At 44.4% G+C, this 20,819-nt stretch overlaps 1 pseudogene; it reads right to left on the bottom strand.

The window, feature by feature from the left end:
• The window catches only part of LOC123191541 (L-type lectin-domain containing receptor kinase SIT2-like), an 18,380-nt pseudogene extending 13,063 nt beyond the window's left edge, over positions 1–5,317 (bottom strand).
• Between the last annotated feature and the right edge of the window lie 15,502 nt (positions 5,318–20,819).

Here is a 20,819-nt window from a genome sequence, read left to right as displayed (position 1 = left end):
TGGTGAAATACCGGTCTTCTTTTATGACGTTCTTGGCCCATCTGACACGGAACATCGGGACCTTCTCTCCAGCGTAGCTCAGCTCCCAGATCTCCTCGATCCTTCCGTAGTATCTGTCCTTGTCGTTACCGGTGTAGGATTCCATCGTTACCCCGGAGTTCTGATAACCATCGCTCTTCATGTCCTTGGCCTCGGTGTAGAATGTGTAGCCGTTGATATCGTACGCCTCATAGGTCATCAGGTTGTGCTCGGCGCCCTGTGACAAGGCGAATATGAGTTGTTCTTCCGCGGAAGAATCCTCATGTAAAGGGTACGACAGAAGCTTATGCTTGAACCAACACGTGAAACATGAGTTGTGCTCTTTGAGTATATCTCCGTCCGTCCTCTGTTGGCCTCGGTCATTGTACGTCTTTTTAATAAAGGTTTTGTGCTCTACCAACCAAGGATCGACCACGTCTATGTGTTGTAGCGCGACTAGGTTTGCTCTTTCAAAGTCGGCGAGTCGACCCTCGAAGTCGACATGCATTTCGCGACGACCCTCACGGTGACCCCATCCAGCGAGCATGTCGAGGTGCCTGTTGACGGGCAGACCAACGGGGTTCCCGATGCCTAGATAATTCGTGCAGTAGGAGATGCACTCTTCGGTCAGAAAGCCCCTGGCTGTGCTTCCTTCTGGACGTGACATGTTGCGAACGTATCCTTTGATGACACCATTCATCCTTTCGAACGGCATCATGCTGTGCAGGAACATCGGCCCGAGTTGGATGATATCCTCCACTATATGGACCAGTAGATGCACCATAACGTCGAAGAATGCGGGCGGGAAGTACATCTCAAGCTCGCATAGTATCACCACGATCTCTTCCTGTAGCCTTCTGAGTTGCCTCACGCCAATCGACTTCCGAGAGATGACGTCGAAGAAGTTGCATAGGCCAAATAGCGTTTCACGGACGTGCGCGTCCATGATCCCACGGATTGCAACTGGAAGTATCTGCGTCATCAGCACGTGACAGTCGTGAGACTTCATCCCGCTGAACTTCTGCTTCGCTGGGTCTAGGTATCTGCTTATCTTCCCCGCGTAACCGTAAGGAAGTTTTACTCCTAGGAGGCAGGTGAAAAACTGCTCGATCTCCTCCTGACTTAGAGTGAAGCACGCGGGAGGGTAGTCATTTCCGGTCTTCTTGGCCTTTTTGCCTTTGCGACGACTTTCTGTGTCCTGCTTCGCCTCATCATCATCATCATCATCATCATCATCATCATCATCATCATCATCATCATATATAGCGTGAAGCTCCTGCGTGATGCCCATTGATTTCAAGTCTGCCCTTGCTTTCGGCCCATCTTTGGTCCTCTCTGGCATGTTGAGCAGGGTACCAAGCAGACTCTCGCACACGTTCTTCGTGATATGCATGACATCAACGCTGTGAGGCACACGGTGGATCTTCCAGTACGGCAAGTCCCAGAAAACAGACCTCGTTTTCCATACCTTCAGCAGCGGCTCTGGCGCCTTTCGCTTCTTTCCCGGCTCTGGCGCCTTTTGCTTCTTTCCCGGCAGTGGGCAGTCTTTCCAATTTTTCAACAGCTTGTCTATTTCCTCGCCGCTCCTCGTACACGGGCGTTTTCGGGGTTCTGTTTCACCATCGAACAGATCCTTGCGTTTCCTCCACGGGTCATCGTCGCGAAGCCACCTTCGATGTCCCATGAACACGGTTTTCGAAGACCCGGGATCTCTATCTAGCTGGCGATACGTTGTGTCATCCATGCACCTTACGCATCCAGAAAATCCGTGGACTACCTGCCCCGCAAGATATCCGTAACCGAGATAGTCGTGCACCGTCGTGAGCAGTGCGGCTCTCATAGGGAAATACTCTTTCTCTGCGGCGTCCCACGTATTGGTTGGCGTTTTCCACAGCGTGTCAAGCTCCTCTTTCAGCAGCCCCAGATACAGATTGATGTCGTTCCCTGGTTGTTTCGGCCCTTCAATTAGCATACTCATGTGAATGTACTTCCTCTTCATGCACAACCAGGGGGGAAGGTTGTACATCCACACAAACACAGGCCAGGTGCTATGTGTGCTTCTCTGGCTGCCAAACGGATTGACTCCATCGGTGCTCGCGCCCAGCACGATGTTCCTTGGATCGTTCCCAAATTCTGGGTATTCGAAGTTCAATGCTTGCCACTGGCTCGCATCCTTAGGGTGACTCAGCATCTTGTCTTTTTTATCTATCTCCGGATCATTTGCGTCATCTTCTCGCTTCTTCTCCTCCCTATCCGCGTGCCAACGTAGGAGCTTTGCTACCTTAGGATCCGCGAAATACCGCTGCAGACGAGGAGTGATCGGAAAGTACCACACCACTTTTCGAGGAGCTTTCTTCCTCTTCTTGTATCGAGTGACACCGCACACCGGACATATTGTAGACTCCGCGTGCTCGTCCCGATAAATGATGCAATTGTTCATGCACACATGGTATTTCACGTGCGGTAAATCCAGAGGACACACGATTTTCTTCGCCTCCTCCAAACTGGTCGGGCACTTGTTCCCCTTGGGAAGACGTTCGTGCTAGAATGACATGTTCTTGTCGAAGCATGCGTCGGTCATTTTGTGTTTTACCTTCATCTCCAGGGCCATGAGCGTTACTTTCAGGCGGGTATCCTCGGGCCTGCATCCTTCATACAATGGAGTAACCGCGTCTAACTCAAGTTGATCCATCTTGGCTTTCTCTCGGGCGGCAGCTCTTGCGTTATCCGTCTGCTTGAGAAGCAACTCTTGAATATGAGGGTCCTGCACCCAGCCCATCGATGGTCCAGCGTCGTCTGCTCCGCCGGCATCATCATCTTCATGATCATGCCCGTCGCCTGCTCCGGCATCTTCCTCATCATCATGTCCTGCATCTTCTACATGATGACTGTGTACAGCATCACAGTCGTGATCATCTCCTGGGGATTCTTCGTCTTCTCGCCCGCCCGAGCCGCGGTGGTTGTCTTGCTGCCCTTCCTCATTTCTTGCCCGGCCCGCATGGACGACTTCGTAGTCATCTTCATCACCTTGCCACCGATAGCCATCCATGAAACCACGCAACAGCAGGTGGTCCCGCACCTGCCCGGAATCCGGGTCCGCAATAAGGCTCTTCAGCTTGCATCTTCGACACAGACATCTTATCTCCGTCTCGTTCTTTTGAAGCATCTCGGCCTTCGCGGACCTCAAAAACCTATTCACGATGCCTTCGGTCATCGTGCGGACCATGGTCGCCTGCGGGGTAGAGCAAAACGATATTTTAGAACCAAACAAAATTTTGGCATGACCTTCCCTAAAAATAGGACCAAAAAGAATGCTTAATGCCAAAATTCTCGCCGAAACGGAAATGAATCAACATTCCGGCAAAATATTGGCAACTATCGCATATCAAATACCGGTACACCTCCAAACACAAACACATATGCAACACCACAAACATATGCAACACCACGAACATACATAGATCTAGCTAGGCCGTAAAAAGTGCATGTGCACATTGTTGTAAGGAGAACAACCTAAATATAGCTTCCCCCCTTACTTACCTATTAAAACAAGGTAATTTAACCACTTAATTTGAATGAATCTATGGTGGAAATGAGGTGAAAAAGAGGAGGCACCCGAGACAAGGAGGAGGTGGAGAGAATGAAGTGGGGAGAAAGTGAGTGTGTGGGTAGGAGAGGCTGTCCCAAATATCTTGTTGCTGCCCACTTACTAATGGCGCACCTCTTGCATGGTGCGCCATTAGTACTTACAACTACTAATGGCGCACTTGGGCAGGATACGCCATTAGTATGTTTGGATAGGCGCACTAGTTCAAAAAAAACTATACTAATGGCGCACCCACTGCCAGGTGCGCCATTAGTAGTTACAACTACTAATGGCGCACTTGGGCAGGATGCGCCATTAGTATGTTTGGATAGGCGCACTAGTTCAAAAAAAAAAGTTTCTATACTAATGGCGCACCTGCTGTCTAGTGCGCCATTAGTAGTTACAACTACTAATGGCGCACTTTGCCGGGATGCGCCATTAGTATGTTTGGACAGGCGCACTAGTTAAAAAAAAATTTGATACTAATGGCGCACCCGTAGCATGGTGCGCCATTAGTTGTTTAAACTCTAATGGCGCATCAGATTGTGGTGCGCCATTAGTATATACTAATGGCGCACCATCTTTCTGGTGCGCCATTAGTGTCAATCCCATCTATAGCCATTTTCCTAGTAGTGATACCGTGGCCAATGGCCGTATGACATCCAAGATCTTAGACTGAGGCTTGGGACCTGGGCGTGGTAGGGTGGGAAGCTTGGAAAAGTCTAGCGGTAGGGCAGGTCCATCCAAACTGAAGCTCCATCCAAGCACATAGTGGTGGGTGCGATCGACCTTACCTTCGGAAGCCGTAAACCCGACGTACATCTTGTCCGCCGTGACTGTGGAGAGATCAATGACCTCTGAGAGCAGAGGATTTTCTGGCTTTGGTACCTGCACAGGTGCTAATGTCACGTTGAGTCGCTTGGCTTGGGCGTCATAGTCTACCCACACCTGCACATTGTTTTGAATTTTAGTTTCAGAAATATTTCAGCCATAGCCGAAATCAATGAATTTCACTTGAATCCGCTAAAATATTTTGACCTGATGAAAGTTATAGTTAAAGCAAAACAATGACCTGGGAACAGTTGGCGGCTGTTTAGATTGAGCTGTTGAAAGGCGCCGTTCTCATTGCTGTAGTACCTGGCCGGCTTGGCCTGCGGTGAGATGAGGCTGTTGACGTCGATGCTGACGTGATTGCTGTTGATGTCACGGAACGCGATGTTCATGATGGTGTCGAGCTCGACCGCCAAGATGTGATCGCTTGCCGTGCCGTTGGTCGCGTTGAGGAGGCCAAGGTACGGCCCGCTGTTGGCAGCTGAGAGGTTCGAGGTCAGGGCGACCACGAACGCAAGCCCATAGCCGGTCGGGCCATCGTACCTGGACGAAATGGCGAACACGAAGGATGTGGAGAAGGAGCGCGCCATGGCGGTGCGGTTCGTCGTGGTGGAACTTCGGAGCAAGCGGAGTGGTGTGGGGTGGAAGGCATGGCCTGTTGTCTGGTTATCTCAGACCGGGTCGGTGAGCAGCAGGAGGCCGTTGGGCATGACGGTGGCGAGGCCGTCCAGCGTGAGGTTCGCCGTGGCGAATCCTTGGTAGGCGAACTGGTCGTCTTCCGCCGCCAAGGCCACCACTGCGTCGAGGCTCAGCAGCAGCAGGAGCAGACCAAGGGCTAGCACAGACTGCTGCATAGTTCCTTGCCACCAGTGCTCGCCACACTTGCAGCGTTTGCGTTTGCCTTGAAGAAGCACACGCACGAGCACGACCCATAAATAGCTCGCCATTGTTACGATTTTTCTTGGGACGGTGTGGAGATGCCGGGCAGAAAGCTACAGGGAGAACGGGCGTGTCTGGCAAAGTAGTAGCACTCGGAGGCTTGCGGTGAGTAGCACACTGCTTTCTTGAATGACATCTTTCGCAGCGTGTCGTGCGGGCGGGGCCAGAGCACGTGGACTGGAAGGAAGCAGGACACTTTCGCTGAGTGAGATCTCCCTTTCATCTTTTCAAGGAATCCATGGACTTCTTGGGCAGCTCTGACCCTGACGGTGTCTCGTATCTAGTTCATCCAGGTCCATCCATTTTACAGCGAGGACTACTAGTAGTATCTCATGAACTCTTGGGTTCCGATCTAATCTTGAATGAAAGAACGGGATACAATTCCTCAGCGTTGCGCTCAGGACGATGGCATCCTATGGTCGGTCTGAGTCAATGGAAGGGAAGAACTCCTGAGGGCGATGGCATCCTATGGTCTGAGTCCATGGAAGGGATGAGAACCTCGAGTGCCCACGTAGCTGCTCGGGACAACGTCCCTCCTTAATAGCAGAGACGACTGACTTTCAGAAAAAAGTAGCATAGACATATTCATGTCCAAGAAAGTATTTGTAAAATGAATACTACCTTGAATAAAGTAGTAGTGAAACAAATCGATTAAATCATAATATTAAATTGAAAACCAACAAAGTAGATTATTAATGTGTTAAAGAATATGCTTCAAAATGATGTTTTGTTGAAGACTTGAACAACTTCCCTGCCAAAATAAAAAGAATTGAACTACCAAAAAATGTATTTTTTAAAGAAACACAGTCCAGATGCAGACGCTCACAAATACGTACATACACTTATCCTATGAACGCACACATACGCACCGTTCCCCTATAAGCACATTCGAAAGACTAAGCTGACGGGTCTTAAAGTTGATGATGTCACCACAGGCATCTCATTATTGACAAAAATATCGCCTTTCACTATAAAAATATTATGTCTTTATGAGACACCAAAGCGTCAAATATGAGGTTTGATCCCTAGTGAGCTGGGCTCCTATCCGTCCAATCACTTCGTTTGGCCATACCTTTCCCATACCAAGAAATGAAGCAACCATGGGACAGGCAGATATCTAGGAGCCAAATGAAGCAGAAGAGGAAAACCATTATGGAGCAAGCAATCAAGTCCAAAAATAAAAAGTCCATGGATCCAAAGGTTCACTCCCACGAACATCCGAACTCTCATCTTCCAGCATGTCTCGTAACACCGGTTTGACATTACGTGAGGACCCTTCCATAGGTTTCCTAAAGTTTGGGGAGATGACAAATTTTTGTAACAACGACGATGCTTTTGGATGAGAAGGATGACATAGAGAAAGGAGCCACTTTGTTTTCTTGCAAGTGGGCGATTAAAGAGACATGACGACTGCTAAGGAGGAAAGAAGAGGGAGAAAGAACCAGGAACCATTAAAGACCTTTTACGGTACATCCAAGTAAATATGAGCCATCCATTCTAGCGATTCAAAGGCATTGATTTATCAATAGTACCAGAGAATCGGGGTAGTATTTTCTAGTAAAGGGGCAAAAATGGGCAGAGGTGGGAAACAAATCCCGCACACCCGAGGGTATGTTTGGTATTCACGAGATGTAACAGAAAATTCCTTTTCTGTCGCTCTCTCCCTCATGCAGCGGCGCAGATCGTCGCCCATAGCGCCACGCGAGTGATACGTCTTTAACGTATCTATAATTTTTTATTGCTCCATGCTATATTATCTACTGTTTTGGACATTATTGGGTTTTATTATCCACTTTTATATTATTTTTGGGACTAACCTATTAACCGGAGGCCCAGCCCATAATTGCTGTTCTTTTGCCTATTTTAGGGTTTCAAAGAAAAGGAATATCAAACGGAGTCCAAACAGAATGAAACCTTCGGGAACGTGATTTTTTCACCGAACATGATTCAGTAGACTTGGACCCTACGTCAAGAAATAAAGGACGAGGCCACGAGGTAGGGGGCGCGCCTACCCTCCCTCCCCCCCGGCGCGCCCTCCATCCTCGTGGGCCTCCTGTTGCTCCACCGACGTACTCCTTCCTCCTATATATACCTACATACCCCTAAATGATCAGATACGAAACCAAAAACATAATTCCACCGCCGCAACCTTCTGTATCCACGAGATCCCATCTTGGGGCCTGTTCCGGAGCTCCGCCGGAGGGGGCATCCATCACGGAGGGCTTCTACATCAACACCATAACCCCTCCGATGAAGTGCGAGTAGTTTACCTCAGACCTTCGGGTCCATAGTTATTAGCTAGATGGCTTCTTCTCTCTTTTTGGATCTCAATACAATGTTCTCCCTCTCTCTTGTGGAGATCTATTCGATGTGATCTTCTTTTTGCGGTGTGTTTGTTGAGACCGATGAATTGTGGGTTTATGATCAAGATTATCTATGAACAATATTTGAATCTTCTCTGAATTCTTTTATGTATGATTGGTTATCTTTGCAAGTCTCTTCAAATTATCAGGTTGGTTTGGCCTACTAGATTGATCTTTCTTGCAATGGGAGAAGTGCTTAGCTTTGGGTTCAATCTTGCGGTGTTCTTTCCCAGTGACAGTAGAGGCAACAAGGCATGTATTGTATTGTTGCCATCGAGGATAACAAGATGGGGTTTTTATCGTATTGCATGAATTTATCCCTCTACATCATGTCATCTTGCTTAAGGCATTATTCTATTTTCATGAACTTAATACTCTAGATGCATGCTGGATAGCGGTCGATGAGTGGAGTAATAGTAGTAGATGCAGGCAGGAGTCGATCTACTTGTCTCGGACGTGATGCCTATATACATGATCATACCTAGATATTCTCATAACTATACTCAATTCTGTCAATTGCTCAACAGTAATTCGTTCACCCACCGTAAAATATGTATGCTCTCGAGAGAAGCCACTAGTGAAACCTATGGCCCCCGGGTCTATCTTCATCATATTAATCTTCCAATACTTAGTTCTTTCCTTTGCTTTTAAATTTACTTTTATTTTACTTTGCATCTTTATCACAAAAATACCAAAAATTTTATCTTATCATATCTATCAGATCTTACTCTCTTAAGTGACCGGGAAGGGATTGACAACCCCTTATCGCGTTGGTTGCGAGGAGTTATTTCTTTTGTGCAGGTACGAGGGACTCGCGTGTAGCCTCCTATTGGATTGATACTTTGGTTCTCAAAAACTGAGGGAAATACTTATGCTACTTTGCTGCATCATCCTTTCCTCTTCAAGGAAATCCAACGCAGTGCTCAAGAGGTAGCAAGAAGGATTTCTGGCGCCGTTGCCGGGGAGTCTACGCAAAAGTCAACACACCAAGTACCCATCACAACCCTTATCTCCCACATTACATTATTTGCCATTTACCTCTCGTTTTCCTCTCCCCCACTTCACCCTTGTCGTTTTATACGCCCTCTCTCTTCATCCTCCCTCTCTTTCTCTATTTGCCTCTTTTTGCCTTTTGCACTTTCGACCGTCATGTCTGAAACTGGGAAAATTATTGTCGATATGGACAATAATAATATCATGAAAAATTCTGACGCCCCTGCTGAAAAACCTCCTAACTTACATACAAAAAAATTCCGTATTGGTAGTGGTAATATTATTGGAAAAGGAGTTATCCAAGATTTCTTTACTTGTGCCGGTGCTTTGCCTTCTATGGGTAGTTCTATCCTTCATAGAACTAGTAGTCTTGCGGACGCTATTGTCATGCTTGTAGTTAAACTTGAAAGACAATTCATGCACATGCACCCTTGCATACAAAGGATTTTCCTAGAATTTTCTAATATTGAGCATTCTTCTGTTAAGCATGCCGCTACGATCTTTTTGGCTCATGAGTTTAGATTCATAATAAAAGAGGCCAAAGAAATCTTTGCGCATTATAGGGTGGACGCTTGCCGTCCTCCCATAGAGGCTATCCTTTTTGATCAAGAAGAAATAATGCGTTTTCAATCCCCAGACTATGTTGCTTTCAATGAAAATCTTAGAAAAATGGGTTCCTACCAATGTTTTAGTTGATAGAATTTCTGAACTTAATGATGATTTGGCCATTCAAAATAATGAACTATGATATTTTCTTGAGTTTAGGCTCACAAAGTTCTTCAAAAGAATATTTATAATGATGAATTGGTTGTGCAATACAAAGGGTCAAAGGAGGAACCTATACATCCCAAGGTTGATCTTGGGGACTTTTGTCCCATTAAATTTAGCCCTTTTGATTACTTTTGCTTACCTCAAAGAAAACTTGCTGCCGAACTTAGAGAATATGAAAAGAGTTTTAATGATCTATCTTACTATTATGGTAATACCTAGATCTATCCTTGCTTTTTATGCCTAGCTAGGGGCGTTAAACGATAGCGCTTGTTGGGAGGCAACCCAATTTTATTTTTATTCCTTGCTTTTTGCTCCTGTTTAGTAATAAATAATTTACTTAGCCTCTGTTTTGGTTTTGGTTTTTGTGTTTAATTAGTGTTTGTGCCAAGTAGAACCGTTGGGAAGACTTGGGGAAAGTCTTGATATCTTGCTGTAAAAAACAGAAACTTTAGTGCTCACGAGAACCGCTGCCATTTTTATTTGGAAAGTGCTATTTAGTTAATTCTTTTTGCAGATGATTAATAGATAAATTACTCACGTCCAGAAATTTATTTTAGAATTTTTGTGGTTCCAGATCTTGCGCTAGCTACAGATTACTACAGACTGTTCTATTTTTGACAGATTCTGTTTTTCGTGTGTTGTTTGCTTATTTTGATGAATCTATGACTAGTAAAATAGTTTATAAACCATAGAGAAGTTGAAATACAGTAGGTTTAACATCAATATAAATAAAGAATGAGTTCATTGCAGTACCTTGAAGTGGTCTTTTGTTTTCTTTCGCTAACGGAGCTCACGAGATTTTCTATTTTAAGTTTTGTGTTGTGAAATTTTCAAGTTTTGGGTAAAGATTTGATGGATTATGAAATAAAGAGTGGCAAGAGCCTAAGCTTGGGGATGCCCATGGCACCCCCAAGATAATCTAAGGACACCTAAAAGCCAAAGCTTGGGGATGCCCCGGAAGGCATCCCCTCTTTCGTCTACTTCTATCGATAACTTTACTTGAAGCTATATTTTTATTCACCACATGATATGTGTTTTGCTTGGAGCGTCTTGTATGATTTGAGTCTTTGCTTTTTATTTTACCACAATCATCCTTGCTGTACACACCTTTTGAGAGAGCCATACATGATTTGGAATTTGTTAGAATACTCTATGTGCTTCACTTATATCTTTTGAGTTATATAGTTTTGCTCTAGTACTTCACTTATATCTTTTAGAGCACGGTGGTGGATTTGTTTTATAGAAACTATTGATCTCTCATACTTCACTTAGATTATTTTGAGAGTCTTAAATAGCATGGTAATTTTCTTAAATAATCCTAATATGCTAGGTATTCAAGATTAGTAAAAAAAAAATCTTATGAGTGTTTTGAATACTAAGAGAAGTTTGATGCTTGATGATTGTTTTGAGATATGGAGGTAATAATATCAAAGTCGTGCTAGTTGAGTAGTTGTGAATTTGAGAAATGCTTGTGTTGAAGTTTGCAAGTCCCGTAGCATGCACGTATGGTAAACGTTATGTAACAAATTTGAAATATGAGGTGTTCTTTGATTGTCCTCCTTATGAGTGGCGGTCGGGGACGAGCGATGGTCTTTTGCTACCAATCTATCCCCCTAGGAGCAAGCGCGTAGTGCTTGGTTTTTGATGACTTGTATATTTTTGCAATAAGTATGTGAGTTCTTTATGACTAACTAGATCATTGATGGTTCACGTTGCCGCACCCGTCTATTTTTTCGATAGAGTAGTGCAATTTGTAAAAAAAGCCTATCATACATGAGCATGATTCATACATGATCAACTATTCAACTTACGAAGTCCTGAGAATTTAGTTGTGCTTCTAGCCAAATAATGTTGCGAGATAACATTTTTCGCTCATAGGACTACTCACAACCTGCAAACTCTGTGATATATAAGCATACATGATTAGAGACGGTGATCTTTCATTTCATAGCTAGCAAGTGCCAGAATGATCCATGAGATAAAGAATAAACCAATCATCAAAGCAGGAAATTTAGTAAAATATGACGCCTCGGGATTTATCAAAAGAAAGTGAGACCGACATGTAGATTTTGATAGTGAACAAATTGATTTCTGAGGCCTAAAATCCGTTTCGGGCCTATTCAATTGGTTTCAAATCTACATGCGAAAATATGTACAACAGGAAGAACACCCCGAGGATCTACAGAAGACAGGAGAGAGATTATAGGGCAAGTTCTATGTCTATGAGCTAAACCAAAATGGCTAAAGACAGGTCAAACTGATGAGCTACATTATGAGCAATACCAGTGATTTCTCTAGAGATGTGAAACACCCGGAGTTGCCTTGTACAAATCAGCAACAAGCTTTCTGACTGCCCAAGTAACAGAGTCAGCAGTGACATTCCTTTGCGCCCCCACCTTGGCAAGGGTGAGATTACTGTGAGAAGAGTGGGCTGGGAGACTTGGATTAGCTGACATTATCTGTGAGAAAAACACCAGCATTCCAAATGCCTGGAGTGGTGAAGAAGTGGCTAGTGCATATGCTTCAATCTGTACCTGAAGGCTCTCTTCTTCCTGCAAAACATTGAGAAAAACACCGATGCCCGTGGTTGTGTTGCCATTAGTTAAACTTGGACTTTTTTAGCTTTTCAATGATGCATCAGAGTAGATCTTAGCTCCTAAAACAAGGTCATTTCTAATGGTGTATCCCTGCTGCAGCCTCACATTAGCCATTGATGTGATACATGATACAAGACAAAAAAAATCAGTTGGTACATCCCAATTCAAATAGAAGAAAATCATATCAGTTGGGTTTCTGAATACCGACTACAACGTTGCACCCCAAGTTCTCAAGAGTATGTGAACTCACCATCGTTGAGTCTAATATAGGTCTGATGTCGACATCCATGAACCAAGAGCTAGCACATCAGAATGAATTTTTCTATATGGATGCATACGTCAAAAGAGAAGCCATTTCCAAGATCAAACATCCTCACAATTGGTACTCTATAGGGGTGGTAATCATCTGCCTAGAACAATTTAATTTATAGAATCTGCATAGAACAATTTAACATAGAGCATGCTAGAAGATCAGATCAAGAAATAAATAATTTTAGAACAGAATTAATAGCCGCTATTCATCGGAGATGAGAAATTGAAGAATTCCCATTTGTGCCAAAACTGAAGAATTCCCCAAATCAAAAAGCCAAATCAGTCTACAAATCATAGGATTCCCCAAGAACCAATTGAGCACAACCAGTACGGAGATCGCCTGCACAAAATTAAGATCGGGGGATATTAGAACACCGTAATCATGGCTGAAAGAAGGGATAGTGCAGAAAAGGAAACAAACATAAATTGCTGCTAGAGGTCCCGTTGCTGGAGTAGAAACGGTGCCATGACAGAGGTGAGGAGGCATATATGTACAGGCGCATGTATTGAAGAAAATAGAAAGTCACGCATGTATCACCCGCCATGAATGGCTCCAAAAACTGAAGATTGATTGCTTCCTTAAAATCCTAACGGATCGGTTTCGCCGGTCGAACCGACGAAGAGTCAAATGCCCGTGTCGCCTCCCCACATTCGCCTCTGCAGCTAGATCTCCGCCTGCACCGGGAGATACTATGGACACGGTCGCTTCTTTTGTTCTCGCTTCTGTGCCCCTGCATCGGGAGTCGATGAAACCGGCGGCTCCTCTGTGCGTGCGGCTCCGGCTCGCGTCGGCACTTTTTTTTAGCAACTCCTCGCAGTTTGCTCCGATCCCTCCTCGAAGCCCAGGTGGTAGAATGGGCTGGCCAACGGCCCGGTGCACTGGAGGCTTTCGTTTTGGCCTCTGGAGCAGTAGCCCACAGGACAGTTGGGCTAGATTTAACATAGTGCGGGATAGATTGTTTTGTAGACGAGATCCGATGGCCAGGAACTCCCAGATCAATAAAACGGATGGCCGAAAATCCAAATCGCTGTGAGGGAAGGGATTAGGTGCGGTTATACTGTTCTTAATGTTGAGTCCATGGATTATACGCACTCTCACCCTTCCATCATTACTAGCCTTTTCGGTACCGTGCATTGCCCTTTCTCACATTAAGAGTTGGTGCAAACTTCGCCGGTGCATCCCAACCCCGTGATATGATACACTCTTTCACACATAAACCTCCTTATATCTTCCTCAAAACAGCCACCATACCTACCTATTATGGCATTTCCATAGCCATTCCGAGATATATTGCCATGCAAATTTCCACCATTCCGTTTATCATAACACATTCATCATTGTCATATTGCTTAGCACGATCATGTAGTTGACTTAGTATTTATGGCAAAGCCACCATTTATAATTCTTTCATACATGTCACTCTTGGTTCATTGCATATCCCGGTACACCGCCGGAGGCATTCATATAGAGTCATCTTTTGTTCTAGCATCGAGTTGTAATTATTGAGTTGTAAATAATTAGAAGTGTGATGATCACCATTTTCTAGAGCACTGTCCCAAGTGAGGAATTAAAAAAAGGGGGAAAGGCCATAAAAAAGAGAAGGCCCCCAAAAAGGAGAGAAAAATAGAGAAGTGACAATGCTACTATCTTTTGTCACACTTGTGCTTCAAAGTAGCACCATAATGTTCATGATAACGAGTCTTCTGTTTTGTCACTTTCATATACTAGTGGGAATTTTTCATTATAGAACTGGTCTTGTATATTCCAACAATGGGCCTCCTCAAGTGCCCTAGGTCTTCGTGAGCAAGCAAGTTGGATGCACACCCACTTAGTTTCTTTTGTTGAGCTTTCATACATTTATAGCTCTAGTGCATCTGTTGCATGGCAATCCCTACTCCTTGCATTAACATCAATCGATGGGCATCTCCATAGCCCATTGATTAGCCTCGTTGATGTGAGACTTTCTCCTTTTTGTCCTCTCCACATAACCCTCATCATCATATTCTATTCCACCCATAGTGCTATGTCCATGGCTCGCGCTCATATATTGCGTGAAAGTTTATAGGTTTGAGATTACCAAAGTATGAAATAATTGCTTGGCTTGTCATCGGGGTTGTGCATGATGAGATCATTCTTGTGTGACGAAAATGGAGCATGACTAAACTATATGATTTTGTAGGGATGAAATTTCTTTGGCCATGTTATTTTGAGAAGACATAATTGCTTAGTTAGTATGCTTGAAGTATTATTATTTTTATGTCAATATGAACTTTTAACTTGAATCTTTCGGATCTAAATATTCATACCACAATTAAGAATTACATTAAAATTATGCCAAGTAGCACTCCGCATCAAAAATTCTGTTTTTATCATTTACCTACTAGAGGACGAGCAGGAATTAAGCTTGGGTATGCTTGATACGTCTCCAACGTATCTATAATTTTTGATTGCTCCATGCTATGTTATCTACTATTTTGGACATTATTGGGCTTTATTATCCACTTTTATATTATTTTTGGGACTAACCTATTAACCAGAGGCCCAGCCCAGAACCTATTCTAGGTTTCGAAAAAAAGGAATATGAAACAAAGTCCAAACGGAATGAAACCTTCGGGAACGTGATTTTCTCACCGAACATGATCCAGGAGACTTGGACCCTACGTCAAGAAATAAAAGGAGGAGGCCACGAGGTAGGGGGGCGCGCCTACCCCCGAGGCGCGCCCTCCACCCTCGTGGGCCCCCTGTTGCTCCACCGACATACTCCTTCCTCCTATATATACCTACGTACCCCCAAACGATCAGATACGGAGCCAAAAACCTAATTCCACTGCCGCAACCTTCTGCATCCACGTGATCCCATCTTGGGGCCTGTTCCGGAGCTCCGCCGGAGGGGGCATCCATCACGGAGGGCTTCTACATCAACACCATAGCCCCTCCGATGAAGTGTGAGTAGTTTACCTCAGACCTTCGGGTCCATAGTTATTAGCTAGATGGCTTCTTCTCTCTTTTTGGATCTCAATACAATGTTCTCCCCCTCTCTTGTGGAGATCTATTCGATGTAATCATCTTTTTGCGGTGTGTTTGTTGAGACCAATGAATTGTGGGTTTATGATCAAGATTATCTATGAACAATATTTGAATCTTCTATGAATTCTTTTATGTATGATTGGTTATCTTTGCAAGTCTCTTCGAATTATTGTTGGGGAACGTAGCATAATTTTAAAATTTTCTACGCATCACCAAGATCAATCTATGGAGTCATCTAGCAACGAGGGAGAGGGGAGTGCATCTACATACCCTTGTAGATCGCGAGCGGAAGCATTCAAGAGAACGGGGTTGATGGAGTCGTACTCGTCGTGATCCAAATCACCGATGACCAAGCGTCGAACGGACGGCACCTCCGTGTTCAACACACGTACGGTTGGGAAGACGTCTCCTCCTTCTTGATCCAGCAAGGGGAAGGAGAGGTTGATGGAGATCCAGCAGCACGACGGCGTGGTGGTGGAAGCAGCGGTGATCTCGGCAGGGCTTCGCCAAGCTCCAACGAGAGAGAGAGAGAGGTGTTACGTGGGGAGAGGGAGGCGCCAGAGACTTCGTGCGGCTGCCCTCCCTCCCCCCACTATATATAGGGCCCCTAGGGGGGCGCCGGCCCTAGGAGATGGTGAAAGTGCAACTATCCCTAGGTGGTTTTGGTAATTCATAACAACATATAGCTCATTGAGCTAATGCTATTCCAAGATGATTATTTCAGGAAAGCTCAATGATTGGCATGGCATGGATGTGAAAGTGGAACCCTCAAAATGCTAAGGACAAAGGATTGGCTCAAGCTCAAAAGCTCAAGACTCTTCATTTTATATTTTAGTGATCCAAGATCACATTGAGTCCATAGGAAAAGCCAATACTATCAAGGAGGGATGAGGTATTGCTTAATGAGCCTCTTGCTTCATGTGCTTAGTGATATGCTCCAAAACCCTCAACTACTTTCCCATATCCACATATGACCTAAACCCTAAGCCAAACTTGGTCCTACCGATTCTTCCTATCCGGCGCCACCGAGTTTCACTTGTCATTAGCCACTGCCAAACCCTAGCAATTCGGTTCTACCGATAAGGATCTCGGTCTCACCGAGATGGGAGTGCAAACTCTCTGTTTCCCTTTCGTAACTTTTCGGTCTCACCGAAAGAGCGAATCGGTCCCACCGAGATTGCAGTGTAAACTCAGTGTTTCCCCTTTGTAACTTTTCGGTCTCACCGAGTTCCACTCGATCTCACCGAAAGAGCAAATCGGTCCCACCGAGTTTGCCTGACCAACTCTCTGGTTAGCTAATTACCAAATTCGGTCTCATCGAGGTTGTGTAATCGGTCTCACCAGATTACGTTATGCCCAAATCCTAACCATATCGGTCCTACCGAGTTGCATGTCAGTCCCACCAAAAATCTCTAACGGTCACTAGATTTACATTTTCGGTCCGACCGGGTTTATTGATTCGGTCCCACCGAGATTGGAAAACTGTGTAACGGTTGGATTTTGTGTGGATCCTATATATACCCCTCCACCTCCTCTTCATTCGTGGAGAGAGCCATCAGAACACACACACACCATTCCAATTCATATGTTCTGAGAGAGAACCACCTACTCATGTGTTGAGACCAAGACATTCCATTCCTACCATATAAATCTTGATCTCTAGCCTTCCCAAGTTGCTGTCCACTCAAATCTTCTTTCCACTAAATCCAAATCCTATGAGAGAGAGTTGAGTGTTGGGGAGACTATCATTTGAAGCACAAGAGCAAGGAGTTCATTACCTACACACCATTTGTTACTTCTTGGAGAGTGGTGTCTCCTAGATTGGCTAGGTGTCACTTGGGAGCCTCCGACAAGTTTGTGGAGTTGAACCAAGGAGTTTGTAAGGGCAAGGAGATCGCCTACTTCGTGAAGATCTACCGCTAGTGAGGCAAGTCCTGTGTGGGCGATGGCCATGGTGGGATAGACAAGGTTGCTTCTTCGTGGACCCTTTGTGGGTGGTTGCTTCTTCATGGACCCTTCGTGGGTGGAGCCCTGTGTGGACTCGCAACCGTTACCCTTGGGTGGAGCCCTGTGTGGACTCGCGCAACCGTTACCCTTCGTGGGTTGAAGTCTCCATCAACGTGGATGTAGGATAGCACCACCTATCCGAACCACGGGAAAAACATCCGTGTCTCCAATTGCGTTTGAAATCTCCAAACCCTCCCCTTTACATTCTTGCAAGTTGCATGCTTTACTTTCCGCTGCCAATATACTCTTTGCATGCTTGCTTGAATTGTGTGATGATTGCTTGACTTGTCCTAAAATAGCTAAAATCTGCCAAGAACTAAAATTGGGAAAAGGTTAAGTTTTTATTTGGTCAAGTAGTCTAATCACCCCCCCCTCTAGACATACTTTCAATCCTACAAGTGGTATCAGAGCTTTGGTCTCCATTTGCTTTGATCTCCATAGCTTTTGGTGGTCATAGCCTTGGTTTCACAACCTAGGAGAGTATGGCGTCTAGCGAGGGAAATTATCACCGTAGAGGTCCTTACTTTGATGGTACTAATTTTGCTAGTTGGAAGCATAAAATGAAAATGCATATTCTTGGACATAACCCCGCCGTTTGGGCTATTGTGTGTGTTGGTTTGCAAGGTGACTTCTTTGATGGGAGAGAACCAAACCGTGAAGCTACCGCGGATGAGTTGAAGATGTTGCAATACAATGCTCAAGCTTGTGATATTCTCTTCAACGGATTGTGCCCCGAAGAATTCAACAAAATCAGCCGTCTTGAGAATGCAAAGAAAATTTGGGACACTTTGATTGATATGCACGAAGGTACCGACTCCGTCAAGGAATCCAAGTTGGATGTGCTCCAAAGCCAACCTGACAAGTTCAAGATGAAGGATGGTGAAGGTGTCGCTGAAATGTACTCTAGGCTTGCTCTCATCACAAATGAGATTGCCGGCTTAGGAAGTGAAGAGATGACCGATAGATTCATCATCAAGAAGATTCTAAGAGCCTTGGATGGAAAATATAATACCGTGTGCACATTGATCCAAATGATGCCCAATTACAAAGATCTCAAGCCAACGGAGGTGATTGGGAGAATTGTTGCTCATGAGATGTCACTTAAGGATAAAGAGGAACTTCACAACAAATCAAGTGGTGCCTATAAAGCCTCATGTGAAGCCCCTACATCATCAAGTGAGAAACAAGACTTCAATGAAGAATTGAGCTTAATGATGAAGAACTTCAACAAGTTCTACAAGAGTAGAAGCAAAGATAGAAGCTTCAAGTCAAGGTCCTACAATGACAAAAGATCTTCTAGTCGAGAGCGAAACTGCTACAATTGTGGAAGACCCGGACACTATTCCAATGAGTGTACGTCTCCCTACAAGAGAAGAGAAGATTCTCCAAAAAGAAGAAGCAAAGGATCACCACCAAGAGAGAGAAGGAGTAGAGATGATCGTTATGAACAAAGATACTCACGGAGAAGCAAGGATTCGGAAAGGAAGGAAAAATCATCAAGGAGCTATACAAGACGAAGACATCAAGCTCATGTTGGTGAATGGGTATCCGGCTCCGACTCCGACAGCCACTCCGAAAGAAGTTATCACTCCGACTCCGAAGATACTCAAGATGAAGGTGTTGCCGGTCTAGCACTTGTGTCAACCAACTCCTACGACATATTTGACTCACCAAATGAAGGAATTGGAAGATGCTTCATGGCCAAAGGTCCTAAGGTAACACACCCCGAGTATGCTGATTTCAATAGTGATGAAGATGACTTGTTAGGTGATGATTTGCTTATTGACAACTCTAGTGATGAATACTATAATGAAATGTCAATTAAACATGCTAATCAAGATAAAACGAATGACGATGATAAGGAGAAGATTGAGTCCCTAACTAAAGAACTAAACACTCTTAAGTTAGCTCATGAAACCATCTTCGAAGATCATCGAGAACTTTTAAGAGCTCATGAGAAATTACGCTTTGAGAAGCTCAATCTTGAGCAAGAGCATGAGTTCTTAAAAGCAATCAATGATGATCTCCGCAAGAAAAGTTCTTCTTACATTGCCAAGCGTTTACTCTTATCCACTTACATGCCTCAAGTCAAGTCTAGTAACAAGAAAGATTCTTCCTCTAGCAGTAACAATGATCATGTTAAATCCAATATTGTTGCTTCTAGTAGTTCTCTTGATTCCACTAATGATTCTCTTAGCCAAGTTACACTTGAGCAAGAAAATAGTTTATTGAAGGGAATTATAGAGAAAGGAGTGTACAATAGCCTTGCCGGGAGTAAGCAATTCGAGGAAATTGTGCGCAAGCAAGGAATGCACCGGAAGAATCAAGGTGTTGGTTTTGAACGAAAGTTCAATGCCAATGGAGTTGAGTGGGAAGAAGATCAATAGCCCAAGACAAAGTTTATTCCTCAACAAGAGAAGTATGATACTTCTTTCAAGGGGACACAAGCTCAAGATGATCTTCCACCACAAGACTACAAGCAAAAAGGCAAGGACAAGCTTCAAGAGGAAATTGATGCATTTGAAGAAGCTCCAAAGACCTTAGTCAAGTGGATTCCCAAGACTACCTCAAGTTCCACTTCATCAAGTACGACTACAACTCCAAGGATTCCCATCAAGATGGTGTGGATCCAAAAGAAGAAGAACTAGAGAGTTCTCGAGGGTGACTCCGCCAACATACTTCACTCTTATCATTTTGGCAAGAACAAGTGCAATCAACTTCCACATCTTGCACTAGTTCAAGGAGTCACAAACCCTCTTGTTGGTAAGATAAGGGACAAGGTAACCTAAAAGTCTTCATGGACATCATCTTGTGTGTGCATCACTCTATGTCTATGGATATCCTTGTTTGTTCCTTGTGGGACTAACCCATGTAGGTATTGAAAGTGCAATTCAGTCAAATGGATAGCTCCAAGTGATCTACATCAACATTGAGCATCCACATCTTCAACATCTACATGAAGTCATCATTGACAAAACCCAAGGTTAGTTCATCCCTCTTAGGGGGGATATCACATCTGGGGGGAGCTTTACTCTAAGACTTGAGCTAATGCAACTCTAAAGATGTGAACAAAACAATGCTTTATGTAAAAGTGGTAACCCCACTTGAGCTTAAACGATGAGTATGACCTATGATCAAGTGTTCTCACTTGACTCCTAAGTCAATATACTCATATATAGATGACCTAGTCATCGCAAATTGCTTGATAGATGCTAGAATTGGTTGTGCATGCCTTGCCACATATTTCATTTGCCATCTTATTGTGTGAGCATGCTGGTTGCATATTTTACTCATTCGAGGACATCCACTTGTTGTTTTGATTGTTCGGTTTTATTTCTTTTTGCCAAGTGGATGGACAAGAATGCCTAAGAACC

Source organism: Triticum aestivum, chromosome 2A, assembly GCF_018294505.1.
Source record: "Triticum aestivum cultivar Chinese Spring chromosome 2A, IWGSC CS RefSeq v2.1, whole genome shotgun sequence".
In the NCBI taxonomy this organism is placed as follows: Eukaryota; Viridiplantae; Streptophyta; class Magnoliopsida; order Poales; family Poaceae; genus Triticum; species Triticum aestivum.
Note: the sequence above shows the minus strand (reverse complement) of the source record. Positions and strands in the feature narration are given on the sequence as shown.